This window comes from Eretmochelys imbricata, chromosome 7 (genome assembly GCF_965152235.1).
Source record: "Eretmochelys imbricata isolate rEreImb1 chromosome 7, rEreImb1.hap1, whole genome shotgun sequence".
Taxonomy (NCBI): domain Eukaryota; kingdom Metazoa; phylum Chordata; order Testudines; family Cheloniidae; genus Eretmochelys; species Eretmochelys imbricata.
Genome location: NC_135578.1, coordinates 31829997 through 31837538, shown reverse-complemented (window position 1 = coordinate 31837538; position 7542 = coordinate 31829997).

Sequence of the window (7542 nt, the reverse complement as noted above, 5' to 3'; positions counted from 1 at the left end):
CCTTCTTTATAAAAAAGCTAGGAGTAAAAATTAGCAGACTGTATATTTTAGCAGACGTAGGCATTCAATGGTTGGAAGTTGAAGTCATACTTCAAGCTGGAAATCAGATGAAACTTTTCAACAGCAAGGATAATTAACCACTGGAACAGATTATCAAGGGATGTGGTAAATTCTCCATCACTTGGAGTCTACAAACTGAGAGACACTCTCTAATTCAACCACAAATTGTTGAGCTTGATGCAGAAATTTGTGGGGACATTTTTTAGCCTGTGTTATGAAGAATGATGATGGTCCCTTCTGGCCTTAAAATTGGTGGAAATCTAAATTCTGTTGGCATTAGAACTGCAGAAATAACCAAGACAACAGATGGTTCCATTTGCTCAATTGGGTCATATTTTCAAAGTTGCCTAAAAGATTTGGACTCCCAATTCCCATTAAAATTCCCTAGGTGTTCTTTAAATGTCAGCCCTTGGTCTTATATTTATTTATTTATTTATAATACTTTAGTACCTAGGTAGGAACTCCAGTCTATCTCAGTAATTCCGTGTTGCTCATCATTAATGGACTTTATCCTCGTAGCACTCCTGTGATGTAGGGGAGCATTGTCCCCATTTTATAGCTGGAGGAATTGAGGCAAAGGATAGATCAATGGGCAGATTTTTAAAGGCTTTTAAATTCCTTGGGCAGGGTCACACAGGGAGTCCAGGGCTAAGCCAAGAATTGAACCTAACACCCCAGAGTTCCAGTCTAGTAGCCATTCTTCCACCCAGTCAAATATCAAGGCCCCATGGTACTAGGTATTATACAGACATTTTAATATAGAAGACCACTTCTGCCTCCACAATCTTACTATGTAAGTACTGGATAGGACACACAACTGAGTGGGTAGAGAGGATGAGGGAATAATAAAAGAAACAGCATGAAGCAGAGAAATAGTAGTCTCCACTTGTCACTAACCTAAGCAGTGTTAAACAAGAATGATTTGTAGGTGTCATGGCAGAGGTAGGATATAAGGAGGGACTTAAAAGACTGCTCAACTAATCTGTGGGGGATGCCTTGTTGGAACAATATGGAATAATTCAGACTTGCATTATTTTTTGGGGCTAGGATTGTAAAAAGAGCCTGCTGGAGTTGGACACCCAAATCCATCTGAAATTTAATAGGAATTGGGTGCCTGACTCCCTTAAAATCTTTTCAAACGCCCAGACTTGGGGTATGAGATAGGACATAGTATAAGCACCTATCAGATCCCTTTGACTCTAGGGTTCTAGTTCCATCTCTGGGAGGGGAATGTTTAATGCTTAGGGGAGGAAACTGGGAGTCAGGACTCTTGGGTTCTATTCCCAGCTTTGGGAGGAGGATGTTGTCTTGTGCTTAGAAGCAGTGAGGACCCAGGACTCAGCACTGTTCCTAGCTCTACCACTGATTTACTGTGTCACAACTCTCTCTTCCTCAGTTTCCCCATCTATAAAATAGGGATTAAAAATGCCTTCCCTTTGTCACACAGATATCAAGGCTTGATGTATGTAAAGTATATAAGAACCCACTGGCTTAAAGGCAGTAATTAAATTCAAAGCATCATCATTCATGGACATTTCTGGCAGCTTCAGTTCACAATTTAAGATGTGTACCCTTAAGAATTAAGGTGCACTGACCTTCTGTTCCTCCCTCCACATCAGAATATGTTTTTCCTACAACATCTCAACGTCACTGATTTGCATTTTGTACAGAGTGTATCATTTTGTTTAATCTTTTCTAGAGGGGAATAAATAATGACTCATTAAACTAACAAGCTCTCATCTTGTCACTGCACAACTGTCTCAGCTCTTGTTTATGCTGCCCATCTGTTTCTGTTGGGAGGCTTTACAAAGGAGACAAATGTGTATGTGATTAAGGTGCCTTATAAGGCAATGCTGCCTGAGAGAAGCAGCAATTTTGGTTTAAATAAGTGTTTTGACAACTTTTCTAGCCTTCAGGCTGCAAAACAGATAAACTGTACCAAATTCAGCCTGGAGTATGTGGGAACACTCCCATGGCAGTCTCTGGATTTCATTCTGGTCTGATTTTACACCAGTTTTAAGTCCAGGAGGCCAGATTCTGAACTGGTGAAGTCAACAGAGCTCCACTGATTTACCAGTGGAGAATCTAGACCTCTGTCTGCAGTGGAGTTACTCCTGATTTACAATGGTGTAATGGAGACCAGAAGCAGGTCCTCTGTGACTAATTAAATGGGGATAAAAGCTGTTTTTTTCCCCCCTGGCTGTGCTTAAGGATCACCAGTTAAGGATCTGGGCCCCAAGGTGCTGTAACACCATCTAACAAAAAGATTGTCCCTGCCCAAAAGAGCTTGCAATCTCAGTGGGTGTAAATAATTACACAAAGTGCAGGGCAATGTAGAGGCTGGTCACTGGGGTGTAAATCTGTCAGAAGTCTTAAGAGTTGGAATTCTATGGGATGGAAAACAAGTATGACTTACACATCCAGGGGTCAGAAAGGGGTGTAATTGCACTGCTGTTTTCAGGATACCTTATATGCCATGTCAAATCCATAGCTGGTATAAAGTGGCATGGATCCATTAAAGACAATGGAACTACAATGGCTTACATCTGTCAGGGATCTGGCCCTATGTGTGATTTATACCACTGTTGAATTTGGCTCCCTGTTCTCCATGCAGCATACTGTTCATCCTATCCTGTGTTGGTACATAGATGGCCCACATCTCCAGGGTATCTGAGCACCTCACAATCATCAATGAAAGTTTATCCTCATATCCTGTGAGATATCCCCATTTTATATTATCCCCATTTTATAGTGGGGGAACTGAGTCACAGAATACATTAAGTGACTTGGCCAAGGTCATGTCTGTGGCTGAGCCAAAAATTGAACCCAGGTCTTCTGCATCCCAGTCTGTGGCCCTATTCAAGTGATTAGACCATCCTTCCTACCCTACAACCATCCTTCTGTTTATTTTCAGATGGCAAAACATCTCAGCAAGCTGCCTACTACATTCTGATCTCTTTTGGCTGCCACCAGTTTCCAGGGTCACATTGAGGCTTTAGGGTAGGCGCTCACTACAAATGCTGCAGCCCAGAAGAAGAAACAGGTCCCCTGACACACTTGCAGAGTTCATCCTTCACATGTTAACCCACATCTGGGTGTAGTAGGGTATGGTCTGTCTGTCTCAGTATGGAGCCACCCCACTTTTTCTGATATTGTCCTATATAAAAGTGAGTACAAGTTGTTAGTGCTCTGGGTAAGTATTTTATACCTGCTTTGCATTGGTGCAAAGGACTACACAAGTTGCAGGCAATACAGAATCCTGTTTGGTATGCCTAATGTGCCTATCACCATGGTATCTGGACTCCATCTCTTCTGTTTAGATTATCCTTCTTATACAGATGACTCAATTAGGCATCACTACAGGAATTTCCAGGCACTAGAGGGTACGGATGCCAATTAACACTGTTGAGATTTTTGGAGGAGGCAGGGGGGATGAATTCAGATTTAGAATGCAGGCTTCTACAATTTAATCTTTGCAGTAGCTTGCTTTATCCAAGATCAATCCCAGTCCGTCAGTCTGTCTCTCCTCCCTCTCTCACAAGGTTAACTTTATTTTCTAACATACTAAAGCTGTTGTTCAGCCAAACAATTCCAAGAAAAATTCTGGAACGGACCATGTTTTTGAGTGCAGAGCAGATCTGCTAATGGGCAGCTCTGCTTTTCTATTGCTGCCCATAATCCTCGTGGGGGCTTTGTGTCCATGGCGACAGCACAGTGGCATTTGTTTCCATGGATTTCACCTTAGCTGGCATATCAGAATGAATGCACAAATAGGTTTCAGCCTGAAACTAAAGTGTTTGGAATTCACCTCCCCCACCACACCCCATCCTTGGAAGCATCAGAAATCTGCACTGACTGGTACAGAATAACCCTTACCAAGAAGGACGTACTAGCACGCAGGAACAGACTCTAGGCGTCAGTCTTCCCAGTTGTCAGAATTGTCTGTCCTGTGTTAAAACTTGAACAGATACAACTTAAAATTCCAAATAGCATATGACTTTTTGCAATCAGTCTTAAAATTTGCTTCACTGTTAAAATGAATCCTTCCACTGTTAGTGATGAGTTAGGAATATAGGATTCAAAGCATTAATATATGAAGTCTGGTATTCAACCTCCTGTTATACTGTATCAAATCAATTAAACATCTAGCTTAACAGCCCCATCACTCCCTGCTACACTGGATCAGACCAAGAGGCCAAAGTATCCTGGTATCCACATCTCAGGTCAGACCAATGAGTCCATCTCGTCTGGTCTCCTTGTTACCCTGGACCAGACCATTGGTCCATCTAGTTTCGTATCCTGCTGCCAAAAGAGCCCATTAGCTGATGCTTGTTAAGTAGGGAAACCCAGCCTGCCCCTTATATAATGTTCTATTAGGTGTGGAGGACTGGAAGGCATGGAAACCCTTCTGACTCCTTGCTGTGATTATTACATTAGAAACTTCCATTTTCAGAGATTTATGTTTTAGCTATAGAAAAAATGTTTAAGCATTTTAAGATTATCCATCTGTAAAAATAATGACCAACTTAAAGGAATCCTGCTAATAACTGATGTAAAAAAACTTGGCTCATTATAAATAGGTATAATTAGTACTTTGCACTGTAAATACTAATTTTTGTTAACCACACAGCCACACTTTGATAACAATTAAAAACAATAAATGTCAGCCATGATTTGCATAAAGCCTACATTAAAACAAGACAAGTTCATTCCTGGTGTAAATCAAATGAAGTCAGGTCCTGTGGTTAAGGAGCTCTGTCCATCTGCTCCCTCTCATGGCCACGCTCACTAACTGTTTTGTTTGCTAAGCTATCTGCTGGCTTTTTCTGTCCTACATCTGCCAAACCAACCTCTACCCCCTGCATTTGAAATCAGGAAACCTCTTAGCCCATTTGGCTCAGTTTCAGATCAGGCCTTGCCACATGGCCCATTGTTTTTTTTTGGGGGTGGGGGTGACTTTTACTGTTTCCAGCTGAAGAGGCTTAACTGCTCCTTCTATTTAGGGTGAAAGAAGTGTGCTGTGTTCATCCATCAGCTCTAACCAGGTCTTTGATTATCTACAGTCACAAGACCCACTTGATGACAGCCATTAACACGTTCCAACATAATATTATATAGAATAGAATAGTTTAGATCACGGTGACAGCTTACTTCCCACTCTCTCACAGCGAGTTGGCCTGCTTTCTCATCTTCTGATTGTTTGTAAATTCCTCTTCTTGTCAAGCTGACAGTGTCTTTGATGGAAGCTGTATTCAGAGTAAACTTAGCCAAGCTATCACACATTTCTTCTTGAGTTTTCTCCTTGGCTTCCTGCCCATTTAAAATGTTGCAATAAGTATTGCCTTATTCTTCTCCTACAAAGCCAGTAAAAACCACTGAATAAATCTGGCCCACCTCAGAGATTTCCCACAGCGCTGGTGACAACAACTTCCTTTTGCTCCCTGACCCTTTTTAACCTGTTTAGTTCGGTTTTGTTTAATTTTTAACTAGCTTTTCTTGATTGTTCACTTCTAAAATCTAAGAATAACCTACATGATCGTTCCACAGCTCCAAACATATGACTTTTTACCTTAGTTTTAAAAAGCGTGGGTCAGTCTGCCAGGAAAGTTACTAGTTCCAACCTATTCAATATTGTGTCTGAGCCCATGATGGCAGAATTAAATCAAGTTCCCTTTGGTTTTCTATCTTTCTGGGATGAAGAGTTTTCTACCTCACTGGGAGAGTAATCTGGAGGTTTGAGGGAGAGAACCTGAGTGAAGACTCCTGGATTCTATTCCAGCTCTAGGATTGTGGCTTAAAGGTTAGAGCAAGCAACAAAATTGAGATCCCTGAATTCTGTTCCCAGATCTAGTGGGTAGATCACATATGGATCTCCTGCATTCTATCCTAGCAGTGCATTTGACGCTCCATATGATCTTGGAGGTAGGATGCAAACTACCTATGAGACAAATTGCTAGCAATGGGAAGTGAGAGCTGGGAAGAGGCCAGGAGGAAGAGAGAGGCAAAAAAGAATGCAGGAATTGTGCAGATGGTAAAAGGAAATAAATTAGGGAATGCACTTTGTTAGCTGGGCATCCAAGATTGCCTAGAGTTGATATGGAAACCATGTCTTGTTCTTCTTACTTTGTCCCAACAGGAAACATCATCCCATTCAGGCTGGACAGGGGGGAGATCTGACATCAGGTTCCTGCAATGTTGATTTCCTTACAGACCACAGAGAGAATTACAAAATAGGCCTTGTCTACAGTGGATACTTGCCCGGGTTACCAGTGCAAAACGCTAGTGTTAACAGGCAAAGCTGCTATTTGCATCACTGATGTTTACTTTGGTTTCAATAAGCAAACAGCAAGGGAAGAGCTAACTGCATAGGTGCACATCATCCTTAGAGTGATTAGGGCTGGGATTTGCATAGGTACAGCCACATGCATCATTTGCCACCAATGTCTACTGTGGGAATTTCAGCAAACATTCTTTTTTGTCTCACTTGGAGATCTGACTTTTTCCTTTGGACCATATGAACTGGAACCATAAACTCACTGAACATTAAATCTCACCAAATGAGTGTAAATCTACCCTCACCATCGTATCCACTCATTATACTCCACACCTGAACATAGTCATTATATGAACAACATACCCTCATATCTCAATGTCTGTACTTTGACCCGTTAACCTTTTACCCCTAATTGGGGATATTGCAGATTATGTATTCCTCACACCATCCGATCCAAAACTGAACTTCGCACCCCTTGATAATCTGTACCTTATTCATATTGATAACCAGAAACTCTACACTTAAACTCTGTACCGTATTTTTTTTATTTTAACATCATCTTAATAAAATTCTTAAACACCCTAGGACCTAGGAAATACTTGCAGGGAATTTATATCTACGTGGAAAACAGGAATTATTCAGACAATTTATTTTAAAGGGCCAAATGGCTTATACAACTCCTGGATAAGAGTTTGGTGCTTTCAGATCCCTGATTAACCCTGTTGTGCAAAAATAACGAACAGCCAGTGTGTTTTAGGGAAACAGACAGAGTTCAATGGAAACATTTTAGCCCTCCTGGCCAGCACTAGGAAATCTGAGAAACTCTACCTAGCCAAACTGGCACCTCAGCAAGGGGAATTCTTCTGGGGTTGGCAAGGGCACCTCCTGAACAAAAGTTGAAATGTGTGTTGTGCAGACCCTTCCGTTAGACGCCAACCGCAAAATTAATTACTGGGGAGCTGCGAAGGGGAAGCTTTAAACAAAGAGCTAAATTGTGTCTTGGAAAGGCTGCAGGGGAGAAGGAACCTACAATTTGTAATGAAAGAGAAAAAAAGCAGAGAAAAAATGTTGCTGCTCATCTTTCCTAGTTAACAAGCCAAGAAAGTGTCCTGAAGATGCTGGGTGCAGCTGAGCTGCAAAAAACACACTGTGCAAAGAACAGACCCAAAATAAAGCAATACACTTTCACCCACAATTTTTTTTACCCC